Raw genomic sequence first — 20,678 nt, forward strand, 5'->3', positions numbered from 1 at the left:
ATGGCACGTCCTGGACCATGGCTCGACTGCTGGTCCTTGCTCCCTCCACTGGCAGAGCTGGGGGAGTAGAGCTGGGCTGGGGCTCCCCATCAGCCAAGTGGGAGAAACATCGGCCACGGAAGTCCAGCTTTTGAGCAGCCCTCCCCATGCACAGATCCTGTTCCTTGGAGCAGAAACAGCCCTCCTGGATCCCTTTCAGCAAGTTGGAGTTTGACCAACAACTGAAACTGAGACACTTATGATCACTCTAAAGTTATTTAAGAGCCATAGGCTTAAACAGCATCATTTTTAGTATATGAACCCTGGTTTCTGCTCCAAGGAAAGAAAACTTTAACAAAGCTCTACCTGAAAATTCCTTTTTTTTTTTTTTAAGATTTTATTTATTTGAGAGAGAGAGAGCACACGTGAGGTGAGGGGCAGAGGGAGAGGGAGAAGCAGGCTCCCCGCTGAGCAGGGAGCTCGATGTGGGGCTCCATCCCAGGACCCTGTGATTATGACCTGGGCCAAAGGCAGACGCTTAACCGACTGAGCCACCCAGGTGCCCTTCTACATGGAAATTCTTGACACATAGGCTTTCCTCTCCTCGTTCTCCAAGGTTAGAGAATCAGAACAGAACTTGAGGAAATCCATTCAGGGAAGTAAACGGTGTGTGTGGTGAGTGACTGATCTTTCTTGCCCAGTGTAGCAAATGTGAGATGTACATGTTTTTGTTCTTTGTACAAGGAAGGGTAAGTGAAGGTTTTGACTTGGAAGATAATGGAAGCCTATTACTCCAGAAAGAACTGAAAAGGAATCGGCAGTCAGAGTTTCAGAGGGTTTGAACCAAACTCTTTTCCTCCTTTGGTGTATGCTGTTTGCAGCTGTGTCTCCCTGTCCTTCCTTTGTCCTCGGGCCCCACCAGCCTCTGCAGGACCTTCACACGCTCTTGGCCCTCACCCATACTCCCTCCAGGAACCTTCAGCCACAGACCAGTCGGTCCACCCCCACTTCACAGCGGTTTGCCGCATCATGATTACTCATTTGTTAATGAATCACTTAATGTTTATCTCCTTCATTAGGACGGAAGCTCCATTAGGAATCAGAACACTCTGGCTCTCAATGTCCAGCAAAGTCCTTGCACATAGTAGGTGCCATAAACTGTTCACTGAGGAAATGAATGATTTTTCAGAATCAAGGATGAGTTGAAAAACAAAACTGCTTATTCCTGAGGTCAAAAAAATACATAGGCTCACCTAGCAGAGTGGCAATCAGAAAGATTAGCAATTAACTGTTACTCAGTTTCAAACAAATATTGGTTCCAAACATGTTGAAAGATAAGACCAAAGAAAGGACAGTCGCTTCCGTCTCTTAGAAAGGGTCTGTTTAAAGCTTATACAAAACAGGCATGAGAGAAATTAATCAAACAGCTTTTTAAAGTGCTTTTTTTTGAGCTAGCAGTCTGTTAAATGAAGGGGAAGGCAGAGCTGTTCGATGTTTCCTAGATAAATGCCTCGAAGTGTTACTAGTCTGTATCCTGGCAGCCTCTGGGGAGCTGTGCCTTAGGCCAAATCACTGAAGCCAGTTCCTCTTAGAGTTTTAGCTCCTGATGATACTGATTGCACTTTGATAATTCGATGGTCGACGCTTCCAGGTAGTGCACCGAGCAATCGTTTTCTTTAGCAGACTCATCTCCATCATATTATCCCAGAGATTGTGTCTCCGTGTCCATTTCCCCACACTTGTTCACTCTTGAGTTTATGGACCATGAGTTGCTGTGCTCTCCCTTGAAGTTTATGGGCCATGCCATCCCTTTCTCTAGCTCACTTCCCAAACAGGTGTGGGACACAAAGAGTGGAAGATGAAAAATGATCTGTAGACATGATTCCTTTTCCATGGCTACTGATTAATCCCTGGGGATATTTGGTTCCTTGGAGCAAATCATAATGCCTTTTGAGAATGTCAGCCTTCTATAAAGGTTTTCAAAGGAAAATCAGAGCAAAACAAAACTACAGAAATGAGAAGTTGCATAGTATCATTGGATTGGAACTTGGTAAAACATACTGATTTCTGGGAATTACTGGAGGAAAGTTAAACATGTGAACAGATTTGATTAATGTCACCCCGGGATTGTTAATTTTGTAAAACATACTGGGAAGAAAGAAATGACTTTAAGGGAGAACAAACACATAAATAGGCTGCAAGGACAAAAAGTTGCATTTGACTAGCTGCCTTCTCTCCTCTCCCCTTCTCACATAAATGTGTCATTTTAAATTGACTCACACTTCTCATTATCAATTTCCCCAATTTATATCCCATAGAAAACACTTTTAAAATGTATATCATCTAAACTATATTGCAAATCATTAACGAAATACAATTACATGCCCATAATTTCCTGAAAATACCCTTTAAGATTGGTTCTTGTAGAATCAAGTGAAATTGTAGCAATTACTTAGACAAAAAGGAGGTGTAATAATTTTTGTTACTGGAGTGAATACCAATAATGATTCTCTGTGATGAATCGAGTCTGCCGTTAGCTTGTCACTGTTAATTCTAAATGGTGTTTCCCACAAAACTACAGTGGGGAAGTGTTTAGATACTTTTTTTTTAGAGTAGTGTGATGCTGGAAAAGAAGGTAGACAATATGATGTAGCAAAAAGCTTGCTGCTATTAATAATAGCTTGATTAGAACTCACTGTGTGTCAGGCCCCGTGCTAGGTGCTAATAGCTCATTGACAGTAATCCTGCAAGGTGTCTCCCATTATTGCCTCGGGGACACAGAGAAATCCAGTCACTTGCCCAGTCACAAAGGTAGGAAATAGCTGATCCAGAACTTAAACCCAGCCAGACTGATGGTTCGGTCCGTGCCTTGTACCTGTGCATCCAACCACCTCTCACAGGATTTGGGCTTCTAGAACTAATTTTACCATTAAATTATGAGGTGGGCATATTCATTTAATTTTTGCTTTTATAATAACTTCTGATATCCCTTTTCCACCTTTTGTAGCTCTGAATTATTATTCATCACTGCAGTCAAGATTATGACTTTTGACACCTTGATTAGCCCTTTTCCACTATGGATGGAAATGTGCGTGGTATTTGCAACTATATTGAGAGATTGATTAGCACTTTAGGACAAATGAGTGGCAAATTGCTAACCAGGGTAAATAAAGTGAGGTTTGGATTTTATAGCACTCAGATTTTAATATCTTGCTTGTGTCGATTTTATTATTTCTCAGTGCCGGAATCTGTTAAGTTTAAGTAAGCTGGTAGTACAGTACATTGATCTAACCACTCTTTGTTTCTCTGCAGTGGAGAAAAAAACAAGAATGCACTTTTAAAAATCACTTATAGTTTATAAGGTGATGCATTAATCTTCACAATGACAGGAAATCAAGATGATTTTGTCTTTGGGGTTTAATTTATGAAAATTTAATTTGCTCGTGTGCTTTGCTCCAAGAGCTCTGAGCTAGCAAACTAGCTATAATTAGATTAGCAGCCTGCTAAGCGCTGGTGACGGCCTGCGCCTCAGAGAGCATGTGCTGGATTCTGCATGAGCCTCTCCTCATTGGTTGCTAACATTGCTGCTCGCCAGTTTGATAGGTTTCCACAGTACTCTTTATGCTGCATTGGAGACATAGATACAGAGATACTCTTCTGTGTTCTCCCAACGGTGGAGGTGCTCAGCTGGTAACGGTAAAGAAGGAGGAGGGCACCGGGGAGAAGGTGTCTGTCTTTGTTGTAGTGTATCAGAGCCACCCGCTGCCGGCTGCCGGGGATCAGTGAAGAAGTTTCAGTTCACGGTAATTACTTTGAGGCTTTCTCTCGCAAGAAAAACAGGGCCATGCATGAAATGAAGCGTGTTCCTCTTGTCATCTGTTTAATTTGATCTTGCTTTTGTTAATATCATGCGCACGCCAGCGTTCCCGGACTATGATTACGTTCTCCTGGAGAAGGCTCGGCCGGTAAACAGCTACGCTGTTCGTGAAGGAATATTGTTTTGACCTGGATTCAAGAGTGTATGTAGTGGGGAATGACGCTTATTGGTGCTCTTCTGTTTGGGAAAGTCCGATGTTGCATCCATGTAGGTGTCTTTGGAGGTGTGTTTCAGTAGCCGGTTGACTTTGTTTGCATTGAGTCCGGACTCTCCTGAATAATGAGCAATCAAGGAGAGTTCAGTGAGACACACTTTAATGAGGACGGGGCAGCGATTCTCTTGGTGTCGACGCAGGATCTTAGCAGAATTAATGTGCTATTGTTTCTTCAAAGATGTGTGCAGCCTTCATTTTGGGTGGTTTTCTTTGTTTCACCACTTGTAGTTTTTCATGAAGCCTTTTTAATATGGAGAATATTAGCATATCCTATTTTGCCAAAAATATACAGAGGTGTGTAGTCAGCCGTGCCAAAGGGAGAATTTTTCACTCGGGGCTTTGTTTAACAGGGACGTTGCTTTCGGAGTTGAAATGAAATCGCAGAAAGGTGGGGTTCTTACCACTTTGCCTAAGGTTTGACAGCATTTAAAAATTCCTATTAACGGATTGCCTGGGTTGTTTTTCAAATCAAACCGTAAATGATCTTAAATTCTGTAATAAAGATTGTCTATTCTGGGGGAGAAATATCTACATGGCCAAGGCTGAGCTGAAAGACACCCAAACAAATGCAATGTGAGTTTTTTGTTTCTCAGGGTACCTTTGCCGTATGGTGGTTTTACACCAGGAGAACCCTCTTGTTGTCATTTAGTCCTCACACTTAAAAATTGATGTCCTTACCGTATCAGACTATGGAGACCACAGAAACTTGTGTACTGACTCACCAGTCACAGGGCTGGCTGGCTGCCACCATGCGTCTCTGCTATCAGAGGAGAGCCATGCTGATAGCTGAAGGCTGTCAGGAACTATTTCCCTGCTCCTGAAAAGCCAAACATTGCCATTTACCTGTTTTGTTAAAATAACTGCTTTGATTTAAAGCGCTCGTCTGGTCGAAGGGGTTCCGTATAGTCTTGGGCAAAGGAAAACTTCAGCATACTTAACTGGGCTTCTCCCCCCGCCCCACTCCACGTTCCCCTCCCTCGTTTATCCCGAGGTGTAATACATCATCTGATGTCCGCTTTCTCTCAGCTAACAGTGTTAAGAAAAACTAAATATCGTGGGAGGTGGTCCTTTATTGTGAGGGAGCATCATCTGAACTGACAAAGTTTGATAGGCGCTCAGTGTAAAGCAGGGTCTTCTAGGATGATAGGCAGGCTGCACGCCATGTGTGGTGGGTTGGATGTGAGAAGGGTTGCTCTCCTGAGAGCGCTTGCTTCCCGCGCGGACTCTGCTGACACCAGGCACGCCTCGTGCAGACTGGAGAAGGTTGTGTTGCAGTGGCAAAGGGCACGGTCTGCCACAGTGCTCTTGCTCCCCGTCATACACCCCGACCCCACGCTCCCGTTTCAGACCTCCGTTCTTCCCCTGACATGCTTCCCTGCCGAAGGCATGCAAAAGAGCCTGCACCTGACAGCCAGGCTCGGACACTCGGTTGGGTAAGAATAAATGGGTGTATTTCCATGACTGTCTCTCCCTCTCCTCTTCATCTCCTGAAATGCTTCCTAAACGGCCTTGGTCTTACAGAATTTCCAAGAAGTGGGCTGCCTTAAGAGTAAGTGATTGCTGTCCTCCTCCGTAAACATTGTAAACCTCCTTTTGTGAACACAGCTCCATTAGGCTGTGGGAAATAGGAAGCTATGGGAGATAGTTCTAAGTGACGCTGACTCTCGTGGGCTGGATCTTGAAAGACTGTGTGTCTAGAAGGAACTCCTTAAAAATGTGATGTAAATATAAATGTGCGTGGATATTGTGTAATGTACTAGGATATCCCAAAGGGTCTCTTAACATATACTGAAAGGGCATTTTTCAGATAGCACTAAAATAAAATGTTATTTATCTTTCTGCAAAGTAACAGAATCTGTACTTTTATCCTCAGATGAATTACAGATCCTTTTTTTTAATTACATTCAGGGCAGTCTTTATGTATTTCTTTTTTTTGTATTTTTTTATTTTTTATATTTTTTTTAGTCTTTATGTATTTCTGAAATAAAAGTAAAAATAAATTTTTTGGACACTTGAAAATTTTGTTCTCTCCCCTCCTTGTAATTCTGTGGCTCTTTCCTGATGAGAGAATGACATTCCTGACCAATCAAACATAGGTCCGTTAGCATGAACTAGAATATAAAATGTATAATTTTTTAAATTAAAACACAAAGTCGTACTTTCTAACTTTTTCTCCCACAGGCTCGTAATCACAGCAGGAAAAATGGTAATCAGTTTAAAAACAAAGTCATTCCGTGTAGAGTATGATGTGCCACAAAGCAGCTGGGCTGAACACAGCCTGAAAAGAATTGTAGAAGAGAAGGAGTGACGTGCACTGCATGCTCTTGGATGTAAGGTTGCAGTATAATACCTATGGGTGGCTTTCTGGCTGGATACTCGGACATCCGTGATCCCAAAAGAACTGAGGGACATCTGTCATTAGCAATTGATTACCATCTCAGAATTGACCCTCCAAAATTTGTCTGGGTTGGAAAACTGTTTGAAGAGACATCGGGCCTCTCATCTAAGTGTATTTCTTTTTTTTTTTCTCTCTCATTATTTTATTCTGTAGTTTTGTGCACCTACCATGTGCTACAGTCTGTACTAAGCGTGAGTGAGAGAAAGATAGATGCATAGCCCTCTGTGTAAGAGGTGGCCCTATGGAAGAGGAGAGAGAGTGAAATGAATAATAAAGCATAACAATACGGGGTGCAAAGAGAACAGAGGCATTTAATTTGGCGATACCAAGGAGGGGCGACCAGTTCTTTAGAAAGGGTGGGGAGGGAAGGCTTCAGGAGAAGAGAGATAGTAGCATCAGGTCCCCAATCCAGAACTCTCTAATTGCCGTTCAACTTACACCGTATCCACTACTGCTAATGTCTAGTAGGGGTTGGTGTGGGCCACAGATCTGTTCCATATCTCACGTTGACTTTCAGTTCCACTATGTGGTCTTATTTGTTATCTATCATAAATGTCACAAATATAAACTATCATTTTTTTTTTCCTCCTGCTAAACCTTTTCAGAACACACAGCAGACTGTTGCATGGAAGTATTTTTGTTTTAATGGGTTTACATAGCATGGGATTTAAAAAAGATTTTTTAATGTCTCCAGTAATTTAAACGTATCTAGTAGTTTCAAAGTTAATCTTAAAGGAATCACCAAATACTTTCCTTACTGTTGGACTCCTCAGTCATTTAGTGATTATTTTTGGAACTGTTGGCATTGCCAGCAATGATCATTTGCCATTGGATGCCTGTTGACACTTTTATTTAAATCATCTATCTTGTACATGCTTGTTAAAGACAAGTTTATAAAATTGGGGCTTGGATTATAACACTGGCATTGAACCCTACTATGTATGATTAAGGCCTTCTGTTTTCCTTATACATTTAATTGAATTTAGACATACTTTAAATCTTGCTAAATTTGGTGCAAAAGTCCACTTTAAGGATCGTCTGTTTGCGTTAGCTCTTGCCACCAGTGAAACGTCTACATGAAAACAGGTACTGCATTTCTAATATTCGGAGCCCGCCGTCAGAGAACCCTCCAAATTCTGCAGTGTTTTGCCCTAGTCAGGCTTCCATACCCCCTTTTTCACAACTGGCCGTATAGCAGCAACCACCTCTTCTCACTGTGTTGGAGGTATTCTCCTTCAGAGCCCACGGCCCAAGCTAGCAGCTCACCAACCTGCTGGCCTCTGGGAGACCACTCCCTTCGGTTTTTCTCCTGCCTCGAAATGTTTCTTCCCAATCTCCTTCTTTCCTGCCCTCCTTTTAAGTAGACATTCTTCAAAGTTCCGTGTGTCATCAGCTTCGCTGTCATGTGCTCTCCACTGGTCATTTCATCCCGTGCCACAGACTTAGCCACTACTCCCGTGTCCCTAGGTGTCCCCTGCTCCCGTCCTGCCAGCCTCCGGTGCTCTTTGTGCCTCACGGTCCTCCTGCCCCCCTCGGCCTGCAGTGTGCTTCCCCCAGTTGACCCATTGCTAGGTCCCTCACCGCCTTCAGATGTCTCCAGCCGCCATTGTGGCAAGACCATTCTGAGATAGCACTCGTTGTATTTAGTCTCCCTTCTCTGGAACGTAAACTCTGTGGCCAGAGATGTTTTACTTAACCTCCAGAGCCTAGAAAAGAACTTGATCCATAGAAAGTGCTCCTGTCAGTATTTGAGAATGAATGAATGAATGAATGAATGAATGACTACTGGCATGGGAGTGTGACAGTGCAGGGGAAGGCCACTCCTATGGCTATCAAGAGTCTGCCCCAGCCAGCTGAGTGGTCTGTGCCAAGCACCTCACCTGAGTGGGCCTGTTTCCAGTTCTGCAATGGGGATTGCGCACCAGATGGGCCCCGGGGCCCTTTGAAAAGCTAACACCCTATCACACCTTGGGTAGACTTGGACTCGGGATACGCAGAGCAGCCGTTCCGGAAATGAGATGATGTCCTGTAAGCCGTTATTTATGTGACTTCTCACAACCTGATGTTTATATCCTTCTCTATAATTGCTGTCTCTGGTTAAATGTCTCTTTAAAAAAAAAAATAGTTGAAGTGAGCAAAACCCTTAGCTTCTAAATGAAGCATGTAAGAACGAGCACATTTTGGTGTACTTACATGTTTATCTATTTTTTAATTTATTCACCAGTTTTTAAAAGAATTTGCATTTCCTATTGCTATATGTATTTAGCAGCCTGCCTCTTTTTGTCAAGTAAAAAAGCAATAACCACTTTTTTTTGTATTTTCAGATATTACATGCTGCAGAGGGTAGCTGAAGATAGAAAGGACTCCCTGTGACACCTGCCTCACATCTATAAAATACTCATTCCTCTTTCAAGTAAGTACATTGTTTTATTTTGACCCATTCTGAGCAGAAGGTATTGATTCTCTCTGAAAACCTGTGCCATTATTACATTTAGACAAAGAGTCTGAGAGGCTGAGGTTTCAGATATTTTGCTATCTGGCAAAAAAAAAAAAAAGGAGAAAGGAAAAAAAAGAGTCCCTGTCTTCGAAGTCTCTGCCAGGACTGAAATAGCAGTCACCATGATTTACCTTAGCTTTTGCAAGGGTTTCCGTGATATGTCTTCTATATACTTGCTTAGTAGTTTTTTCAAAGGCCATGTTATATTTACCAGTAATCATTAATCAGGTATTTGGAAGTACATGGATTTGAAGACAATATTAAAAAGTGAACATCTTTGCACTTTAATGAGAAGTACAGTCTGTGGTTGGGGAATGAAATGGTGTTTTCTGACAGGCCAAATGGTATAGGGCCAGCAATGAGTGCCCTGGAATTTTAGGGAGAGAGGGTTTTGCAGGATGGCCTCCCAAAGGACGCCATGTCAAGAGGGCAGAACATAAATGCCAGCCAAGGGACAGACTGAGAGAAGGGGACAGGTGTTGGCAGACAGCCAAGCAGCCTTGGGAACGTGTGTGCTCCGTGGAAGGTACTGCTGGGTACTTTGCCCCACATCCATAACACCCCAGGATTCCTTCCTGGTCTCCAGAGCTGATGGAGAGCCCAGAGACATCCTAGAACCAGACCCCCATCTTCCCATGAAGAAGCCAAGGAAGTGGATGAACAGTCGTCAAGGTCCAGTGGTTCCTCCCTTTTCCAGAGGGGTTGAGAGTTCAGTATCACCAAATGAGGACATTAGGAATGTTTAGGAAGTTGGAGACAGCTCTCCAGTTGACTCATGTCTGTCTGCAGTGACTTATGGAGTGGTAAAGAGCAACCCTCATGAGAACACAGTCTTAACCTCAGTGCCATATTCCTGAGTGACTATGTGCTTTGATTTGATTAATAGCCTTCCTCGAGCCTCCTTTCTGGCATCCATATGTAATGGGCCATTGCCTATAAAGTATCTAATGCATTATATAGTTTGTTATTATTACATCATGCATGACCTTGGTGGGTAGATGTTACCACTCTCCAGGAACCTCAGAATCCAGTTTAGGCTGACAAGTAAGAACCAGCCTAGGCCAGGTAGAATTCTGCAGTCCATGGAAAGAGAGGCATTACAGAAAAAGCCAACAATGCCCCTTAGTGATATACCCTGAAATCCATCACTCATCACCAGAGGACCTTATCTTCTGATGCCAGATTTCAGAAGTTCTGAAATGAAAGCCCTGGGCTCCTGTTGAGTGGAGGGAACACCCCATCTGCCATCCCCAGGTCTGAGATTGCAGAGCTGCACCTGAGCACAGGTGGGTCCAATGGGGAATGCCTCCGGCAGGGCCTGTGTTGTCCACTCTGCCCCATTCTAGGAGCCCACCCATCCCTGTTTGCCCACAAGTGGGGAGTTTGCTGGGACATGTGCTAAAAGCAAGAGAAGTCCCCAGCAGATGGGCCTGTTGGTTCCTCTTATGAGTCCCAGCACCCCTGCTCTCCCACACACAGCAGTGTGATGGTCATGCTCACTGATGTTCACCGGGCTGGCTCCTGGTGGCAGGTGAATTTGCAACCCTGGTGGCCAGGAAAGAACAGAGGTGTTGGGTAGACATGAGTGTAACCTCAGCTCCACTGTTTACCAACCTGCGAATGGACTTTACTTCTCTGAGCCTCTTAGATACCAACTAAGAATACCAGCAAACTAGTAGAGATTTGCGGAAGGCTAGGAACATAGCTATAGAAGTGCCTGGTACAGTGTAGGCATGCGAGAGGTGGAGGCCCCTTCTTTCCCCCTCCCAGACAAATTCTGAAGAAAACAGTCAGTTACTTTCAGAGGCATAACCGTCTTGAGTTTGTCAATATTTGTCAGTATTCTTATTTAGCTACGTCCTGCACTGGGGAGATTAGAAGGGATTCAACCACGTGACTCAGTAGTGCAATGTCACCTGGGTTGGAGACAATAATTCTTGGCCCTGTGTCTCGTTCTCACATAAAGTCAAGTCCTTGGGTGCAAGTTTTCAGTTGTTTTTATATCTGTTTTCCCATAAATAAAATGGAAGCATTTATTTAAAAAGATCGCTGGGAAAAACATTTTTGTCTTCTATCCAAATGTTCTGGCGGTTTTTGCATTTAAAGTTCATTAAAGCTTTGCTCTTTTCTGAGCTCTTACATTACAGATAAGTAGTCTTACGAAGGTTGATGTACTAGTCTTGTCATTAATGTTTTTCACTACTTCTCAATATGTGCATTTAAGATTACTTTGTTTTTAGAGTACAAGGTGTGTCTTTTTAAAACATGGTTCCTTGTTTAAGGAAACCAAAAAAGAAAAGAAAGGCTTAAGATGACCTGGTAGTGTTCTTTTGGTTAAACTTTTGCGTTTTCTTCAACATAGACTATGAAAGCTCCTGTATGCTGTATATGTGCGTCACTTTTAAAGGAATACACAAACACTTGATTTCTGTGCATTATCTTTGTGATTGCAATTTCAGGGACTAAGTTACAATGTTTGCTTTGTTTTTAGCTTCTTGTTATCTGAGTCAAACTTAAGTCACTGCTAAAGTCAGTTTCTCCTGGAAAGTTTCCTTTTTCAAAACTTCTCTGGGACAGATTTTTTTATTCTTTTATAGTGTAAGCGCTAGGTACTTAAGAAATTGCGGGGATCAGAAACAACCTTTGCGTGCCTTTTTTTGTGGGTTAAATGGACCTGACCAAAAATACGAGCTAGTTTTCCCCAAACAGCTTTTTTTTCCATTTCTGCGTTTCCTAAAGCTGGTCCTCCATAACGAAAGATTTGTTCCTTGTCTATGACTCATCTACGTTTCATGCCAGCATCTCTGACTTTTGCCTTTTCCCAGATCAGCTCTTTGCCAAGCAAATGACTCAGAGCTCAGGTTCCACGGGTAGAGTCAGGTATGGCTCCTCGGAGGCCGGCTTAGCTGACCTTGAGCAAGGTCTCCCCAGGAGCCAGAGAAGCCAGCCACGGTAATGAGAGCCACCGTGCAGCCCAGTGGATCCTCGCCCGCTGCTTTTGGAAAAAGAAGAGGAAGAGGAGGGGCATTCTCTGACAAAAGTAGCTGGGATTTTACTTGTTTTATTCTCCTTCTTCACAGAAATCATCCAGGCTTCTGTAAGGATAGACATAGGGATATTCTCCTCTCTAAAACAAAATACTCCTATCCTCAGACAGAAAGTATCATTCTAATTTTTGAAGATTTAATACTGTTATGAAGTTCAAGAGGCCACTACTGATTGCAGTTTAAATTGCCAGTTTTTTGTCATATTTAAAAATGCTATTTTCTAATCAAGTGAAAGAAATTCCGTAAGTTACTGTGTGTGCATAGTTTTTTGTTGTGAATTATTAATGGCTATTACAATATAGATCAGTTCATTGTTAATGTAGTCACTGCTTTTCTACAAAGATGAGCAGAAGAGTTAAGCCGATAGTCTGTGGAAAGCTTGCCTTGGGAGCGCTGTGCTAGAGGCATCATGTGCCTCATCTGTAGTCCACACACTCGCCCTGCAGAGAAGGTATTAGAATTTTCATTGTGTGGATGAGGGTACAAGAATTGAAGAGGTTCAACCTGATGACAAAGGGCAACCATGTGACAAGACGCACTGGGTATAAAACCCAAGTCTACCCCAGGCTCTTCTTTCAGCGCTTTACCAGACTTTTCATACCAGTTGATTTCTTTATAGTGATGGGGTCATAAATGGAACGGGAAAGATAGTTGAGGGTGATTGGACAGTGGGAAAGTAGAATGAGAAAGTCGCAAGAAAACACGGATGTCTGGTGGAATATCAGATCAACTCCTTGGAAACCATGGGCAGTCTTCAATTAATTAGGGAAGGGATGAGACCAAAAAGTCAAACGATGAGAGAAAAGAACCGTAGAAGCACACCCTTTAGGGAGAGAAATATACCTGCAGAGTGACTGCAGCTGTGATGGGTGAAAAGCTAGACTATCAAGACCTCACTCTTTCTTCTCCAGCCTGTTGAGTGTCTGCTCCATCATTAGGTGTGAACTGAGAAAACGTTCATGCGTCCCGACTACTCAGAGAAGTTCAGAGAGATGGAGGCCCATCAGGACCGTGTGACTAGTGAGCATTGGAGGATCATCTCCACACTGGTCCCTCTCTTCCACAGCCTGGTGCTGTGATCTGAATGTATCCCCCACCCCATTCATATGTTGAAATCCCAATGCCCATTGTGATAGTGTTAGATCATGGGGCCTTTGAGAGGTACGTAGGTCTTGAAGGTGGAGCCCTCGTGACGAGATTGCACCTTGGTAAGAGAGGCTCTGGAGAGATCCCTTGCCCTTTCTGCCATGTAACGACCCACTGGGAAGCATGCAACCCAGAAGAGGGCCTTTACCGGAAACAGTGATGTTGGCATTTTGGTCTTGGACTTCCAGGCTCCAGAACTGTGAAAAAGAAATGTTTATTATCTACAAGCCACCCAGTCTATGGCATTTTGGTGTGGCAGCTCTAACAGACTGAGACACCTGGGATGAAGTTGGTGTCTGCGCATGGCCTTTGGGTAGTGCTTGGACATACCTACTCTTTAGCTTCACAAAGCCCTGGTCTGGCATTGTCTTGAAATTTCTCTCTTGCTCTTACTTGAGTCTTGTGGGTCTTACTCTCTAAAGGGCACATTTAAAGCAGAGCTCAGCTCAGCATCATCCTCCGACAAAGAGATACAGTTTTTGCCACGATAGTCAATGGAAGGAACTTTCTCTGGAAGGAAGCCCTGTTGAGTAACTGCTGGCTCTTTACCATGCAGGCCTCAAGCCCTGCTGGCTTTTCCTCATGCATCGTGTGTTGGCATCACCATCTCTTCCACACCAGACAGCTCCATGACTGACTTAGCCTTATTACAGCGGTCAGCCTGCCTCTAGTCTCTGCTCCCAGTCCATTAAGCAAGCAGAAAATTCTTTTACAAACACTCTGTTCATCTTGTTACCTCCTTGCTCCCAAACCCTTTTCTCCCAGTTACCTACCTCTCAGCTGGCCTCCCCACACTCATCCAAAGTCAGTATCCATTGCCCTTCTCGTGTTCCCTATACACTTGGCTCATCAGAGCATGTGCTGCTTCTGCCCGGAACTGCTTACCAGTTCCTTATTCTCAGAGTCCAGGACAGCGAGAGAGGGAACACAAGCAGGGGGAGTGGGAGAGGGAGAAGCAGGCTTCCTGCTGAGCAGGGAGCCTGATGTGGGGTGGCTCGAACCCAGGACCCAGGGATCATGACCTGAGCCGAAGGCAGACGCTTAATGACTGAGCCACCCAGGCACCCCTGGGCTGAAATCTTAAAAAAGACTTTTGGATGCTCCGCAGTATCGGGACAGTTCTACGGACTGATTAGCTTCCTGAAAAGGCATGAAGTTCTTTACCAACACAGCACGCCCTTCATGAAAATAACGATTTTGTCCAGCAGCACAGATTGGAAAGCTATTGTCAGTTCTTAACATCTCCAGAGTAAAGTGACATCCAAGTAGACTTAAAGAAAACACAGTCTAGAGGAAAACATAGCATCTTCTCTGGAAGGTAAAACAGACCGACCGACAGCAAGAAACACAAGTAGAAACTCAGTCAGAATCCCACCCATATGTGAGGTCCAGGTCAGGTTTCCTCTGCTGTGTGAAGACCTCACTTTCTCCTAAATCTTCATTTATTCAGAATTGGCATTACCAGTACTCCTAGTCCCTTGTGATGATGAGTGCGTGTCATGTACTTTCTTCTGTCTCTGTGTCCTTACAGTGTACTTACCATTATCTGATTTCTGTTACGGTGAAGTTCCCTCTGCCTCTCGCTAGCACATTATACGCAGTTGGAGGGTAGGAATAATGTGGGTATCCTGTGTCCTTAGAATCCAGCACAGAATTTGGCAAACTATAGAGGATTAAGAGCACTTTGCAGTCTTTAGTAGGACTGAAGGGCTTTCTCTACACGTAAAGAGGAAAGTCACTGTAGGTTTCTCATCTGCCTTTTTACAAGTTCTGATGGCAGCCTCTGCAGATACAAGGACATGGCAGCACCAGGGGTCAGTAGGACCAGTGGTATCATTCACTGAAAGAGAAAGACACTGTCTACTCATGGGAAAAGGAAGGCGAAAATTAAGTCAGAAAAAAGGAGGAAAAAAAAGGAAAATTTGAGTTATTTGTGGTGGGTTATAGTTGAACATTATGGTATAGAATTAGAAGAACTTGAGCTTCAACTTTAAATTAGTCAGAGTAGGGAGTAATCAAGGCATAATTAGCTTTATCAAAAAGCTCTTTAAGTCTGGACTCCTCAACTGCATTTAAATATGGTTCTGTTTACAAATTTTAGTTTAGATACAAGTCTGTTCTTTAGCTCAAATTTAGTGTTCCTAGGGACTCACAGATTCAACATTCAGAAACTCAATTATTTGTACCTGGCCCCAAGTTCAGTAATTGCCTTAATTTGCAATTTGAAGGCGGTCCCACCTCAAAAGGCACACATCAGCCCTGATGAAAAATAAGGAGTGAACACAGCTATGCCCACTGTTCACACTCACCCCAGCTCCGCGTTCTACTTGTGTGTTAATCCATTCATCTCTTCTATTAAAATATATATATATATTTTATATATTTCCATTAAAAAATTATATATATATATGTATGTGTGTGTGTGGGCAGAACAGAAGCTCTGGTTCCATGCAAGAAGAGTATGGCTAATTCATGGGTAGCTCAGATCCATGACATATGAAAGATTCCAATACTACATCTTTGGTCTATTCTCTGTGTCCTCTGAAGCCTCCAGGTATGTTTCTGGGAGGTGTGCTTGTGAGCAAGACCTTGCCAACTGACATTCTTCTCGTATAGTGGGGGTACAAAGGAGAGAGGGTAATGTATTGATGGGGTGCACTCCCCACTTAAGAGACAAACACACTGTTTTCAAGCATCATTTTAATGGCAGTTGGCGTATAAATAGTATCAGAATTTCAGATTTTAAGTGGTTTGATAAGAGTCTCATGCTTGCCTTCCATCCAGTTAGCAGTGGACTTGGAATCTCATTTTTTTTAAAAACATGACTTTTCACTGAAAAGCTTAACACCTGTCATACCCTACCGCTCTCCATCTCCCAGGAAGAGAGGGGCCTGTGGAGCTATTCTCTTCACCTGTTAATGTGGATTACTTTCCAAAAAGTTTCCGCTGAGTGGGGTTTTTATACATCATCGCGGGAATCATGGTAAATATCCCCACCCAGTAGCGTTTGATCCTAAGCACAGCACAAGGTGCTAGCTCCCATCCTGGGTTCCCAAGATCCCCTTCTGCACTCCATCTTGCAGGGTATGTCAGCGTGGTCATCCCTGGTCAGACAGAGTCGGGACTGATACGTGACTGTCTTCCCCAGTCCCACTGCCTTTTCCGCCTCTGCCTTAGGCTCTGTCTCCCTGCTCTAAACCTAGCAGCAGACAGCAAAAATAAGGGGAGAAGGCAGGGCTTCATTTTCTTTTATTCTCCAAGTTTCATTCGTAGTTGATTTCATGCTGTACTTTTAAGGAAAAAAATATCCCCCCTCCATTTTTTTTCCATACTATTTAATCAACCAGGAGATCTTAGAAAGCTGATGCCCTTATAGATTTAAGGGTGACTTTTCCTTGACCATTGGCTTGTTGCGAACCAGAAAGATGCAGGCATTTGTTGAACTCAAGCCTGAGAAGGTTTTACATTAGGAGTTGTTAGAGAATGTAATCAATTATCTCAGAATACACCTGCTGTGTTTATTTATAAGGCATTTGAAGACTGTGTTCATTTTCGCCCCCACACATGTGTATTTCTCCACTTTGAACCTGCCCTGGCACTCGTCCCTGTTATGTAATGTGCTGCATTCTGCTTTTGTGTAGCTGATTATTCCTTCCTGCAGTCCTTGGTGCTGCCTATTTGCAGATGAGACATTGCCCATTACCCCTCTGTTCATCACCTGTGTACTGGGCTCACATCTTCATAACTGACTCTCTGGCCCTTCTGAGCTAGTCTCCAGGAGTGCCAGACCAAAGCAAATGGCCTCATTTGGAGTCTTTGAAAGCATCTCTCTTATTCTTAACATCCTTTGGTCACTAAGCACGCGATTAAGATATGCTAAAGTACATTTAGGAAAGGTCATATGAATATGTGACTTTAAGTCCCTCACTAAGAAACAAAGTTATGGGGCACCTGGGTGGCTCAGTCAGTTAAGCGTCTGCCTTCCTCTCAGGTCATGATCCCAGGGTCCTAGGATCGAATCCCGCATTGGGCTTCCTGATCAGCGGAGAACCTGCTTCTCCCTCTCCCACTCCCCCTGCTCATGCGTGTGCTCTCTCTCTCTCTCTGTCAAACAAATAAATAAAATCTTTAAAAAAGAAAAAAAAAGTTAAGAGAGTACTTTGACATTTTATGCCCTATCCGCTGCATTTGGGGGTTTCTGATTGTCCTTTATTAATGATACTTGACATCGTGAATTAATCTGTATTTCAAAGCACTTCATGATTATTAGACTTTTGCATCCAATTGATCTCTTATTTTTAAGACTGCAGAAACCTGGTTTTGAAGCGCTGTCTAAAACTTTCTTATATTTTAAAGTAAGAAGTAGCCACGTCATTTGGCACTTAGTCTCATACATAAGTAAGACTACTGTGCACTTCTTAGGATATTTTGCAGATATTTATGTCTGTTTTAAACTCAAGCATTATTGCTGTGATGTGTAAAAATATTTTACAAACTGCCTCCTTTGGTTTCCAGTCTCCACATGGTCATTAGTGGCTGGTGATACTCTAAGAGTACATGTTCATACTGGTATGTTTCCCGGTGAAGACCGTGCAATGTTTTTTGTGGGGTTTTTTTTTGGGGGGGGGAGTTGGGTTTTTTTTTTTTAAGATTGTATTTATTCATTTGAGATAGCACAAGCAGGGGGAGTGGGAGAGGGAGAAGCAGACTCCCTGCTGAGCAGGGAGCCCAATTTGGGGCTCAGTCCCAGGACCCTGGGATCATGACCTGAGCTGAAGGCAGAAGCTTAACTGACTGAAGCCACCCAGGCGCCCGAAGACAGCGCAGTGTTGATGGACAAGTAACTCCATAGCATAGTAACTTACATGATGTGGCACAAGCAGAAGGTTGTGAAGCTGTTTGACTTAGCATTTACTGGGCCCTTTGCAGGGGCCCATTAGGGTGGGAAAGCCTTGATGTGCATCAATCATCTCCTTTAATTATCGTAACAGGTAGTTTTTGGAAGAAAGCAGGTAATCAGGGAGCAAGATACAAGCCCATGTTTGCCTGCCTGCAGGTGCAGCCTTCTCATACACCTTGCCAAAGTGTGTTGAGAGTGATGGCTTATGTGCCAGATCTTTCTTAGACTTTGGAGCTAAAATGTTTTCTTCCTATTTAGAAACCATATTCTTTTGGCAGATTAGATATACGAAAGGATTCTCTGAACCAAAAAAAAACTTTCTGTAGATGCCAACAAGAGTTCCACTTCAGGCTATTTATTAAATAGTGGCCTCAAAGAGACCCTTGTTCTCCATCATTTCCGTCCTCATTGGAGTGGGGGGGGGGGGGACTTGGATGGGTAACCTGGCCATCTGGAACTCAGGTCATTGGGCTTTGCTACCAGCTCTCTGATTTGAAGCTGGCAATCTTTTTTCCCCAAAGACTTACACATTTTATAAGGCACTTTAACTTCAACAGCCTTGAGGGGTGGGGAGCACTGTCACCTCAGCTTTACAGATGAGGCAACAGAAGCATCGGAGAAAAGTGACTTCTCAAAGTAACATGGCTCATCGCTGGGAAAGCATATAAACCCATCTGTCTCCTTCTACATCACAACTCTGAAAGGAAACCTCTACCTCTCATCAGTGGAATGAATGAACTGAACTTCGTCAATGGTTTTCGGTACTATTCCCTGGAGTACAGAGGTTTCCAGGCGGATGGGGCATTGAGATTTGAGGCTCTACTTCCGCCAAAACCACTGTGTGTCCATGTGTTTTACACACCAGTGTTCCACATAACCTTGACTTTAGAGACAAATTCTGAAGCTAAAAAAATGCTTTGAAGACTAATGAATGTCAAGGTTCTTATTACATCCTAAGCTCTACCCTTTAGGGCCCCGTGCCAACTTAAAAATCAGTGAAATAAATATAAACATGAGTAAGTTGTCAATGGGAAAATAGGAGTTGGCTTACCAATTAATTTGTAGCTTTCCAAGGATGTTTCTGTTGGTTAAGGCCAAAAGAGCTCCCCATAATAGCTAGCGCAATACCAGATACCCGCTTCAAGCCCTAGTTCTCCTTTCTCTGAAGTTTTGCTGCTCTCCTTGCGTTCTCAGGTCTACCTGCATACTCCAAAGGGCACAGGTGATTTAAAGTGTCAGGTTGGTCCCTGCTCACCACTACTCCTATCACTTCAGGCCCCTTCACTTCAGATAACAAGATTCCCCAAGATAGTCTGTTTACCTCTTCCTTCTCTGTCTGTCCCTGCCCCCACCCCACCCCCCACCACGATTTCCCTGTAGGATCCTGAAAGGACCCACAGCCTCTGTGAATATTAGGTTCTCAACGCCCTTGGGCTTGGGTTTAGACTGTTCCTGGCCTGGCACTCAGCTTCAGGAGTCTGCTTACACGCATTTCTTCCAGAATGGCTTCATTACCCTTGGCTCTGTGATTTACCCCGGCATGCTCCCCTCAAGTGGTTTCATTGCCTCTCCTACGCTTTCATTTCTGCCCTGAGATCCATCCTTTCAATTCCATTGGTATCTCTTTTCCTCTCTAATCTGATCTCCTGGGCGCCAGGGTGGCTCAGTCGGTTAAGCGTCTGCCTTCAGCTCAGGTCATGATCCCGGGATCGAGTCTCCCATCGGGTTCCCTGCTCAGTGGGGAGCCTGCTTCTCCCTCTCCCTGTGCTGCTCCCCCTGCTTGTGCTTTCTCACTCTCTCTGTCAAATAAATAAAATCTTAAAAAAAAAAAATCTGATCTCCTCGATGACAGAGCACAGATCTCAGTCATTTTTGTATCCTTCATGGTTTTGTATCCCTCATGGTTAGAATAGCACCCAGCTCATGGGAGGGGTCCAATAAATGTTTGCTAAGGTAAAATTAAATGAAAAAATAAATTTTATTATACTGTATATTATAAGCAATGCACAGAATATCAAAAATTTACTTATTTTATACCTGGGATAGTATGCAAGGATTATAAAGAATTTCATAATTTTAAAGAATAATCACATCTTTTGGTTTTTCCATTAAATCTCATTTTACTTTGTGCATACGTACATTCAGTGAGTTTGTATACAACAGTGAATTTCCCCACTTACCCAATCACTCCATAGCTGTCTCATTGTTCTGCTGACCTGATGAATTCCCAGTTCCATCAAGGCCCAAGTGTTTTCAAGTCACATATCTAGTTTAGAACTCCTATAATAAAATGACATTTCAGGACAGAATTCTCCATATTTTGAAGTTAAATGCTGAATTCAATGAAACATTGCTTTTTCTTTCCATAATCCATTGTCTGTATCCTCCCTTCTTGGAGGAGATTTGAGTAGAGGGATTGTGTATACTTTTTTTTTTATGGGATGCCACGAACACTTAGTTTAATAAACCACATTATATTTTCCCCTATTTTCCAAACTCCAGAAAGGTTTCTGATTGTCACGTGATTGCATGCACTAGAATTTGTGTGAAAGTTCCAAGAGCACTGAACACTGCTTTCGAGTTATGCCTTCTGCTCGGCACAGCCCCATCCTGAATGTGA

The 20,678-nt window shown here is 43.3% G+C and overlaps 1 protein-coding gene across 3 annotated transcripts in view; it reads left to right on the forward strand.

The window, feature by feature from the left end:
- Positions 1–20,678, forward strand: part of FAM110B (family with sequence similarity 110 member B) — a 150,247-nt gene that overhangs the window by 76,985 nt on the left and 52,584 nt on the right. For 2 of the 3 annotated variants that reach the window (XM_027578199.2, XM_027578179.2), the window contains exons 1-2: positions 3,617–3,782; positions 8,793–8,881. The gene's annotated coding sequence lies outside the window, so the exon portion shown is untranslated. Of the gene's footprint in view, positions 1–3,616; positions 3,783–8,792; positions 8,882–20,678 lie in introns of those variants that run through there. The other variant, XM_027578189.2, reaches the window with a different exon arrangement.

This window comes from Zalophus californianus, chromosome 4, assembly GCF_009762305.2.
Source record: "Zalophus californianus isolate mZalCal1 chromosome 4, mZalCal1.pri.v2, whole genome shotgun sequence".
In the NCBI taxonomy this organism is placed as follows: Eukaryota; Metazoa; Chordata; class Mammalia; order Carnivora; family Otariidae; genus Zalophus; species Zalophus californianus.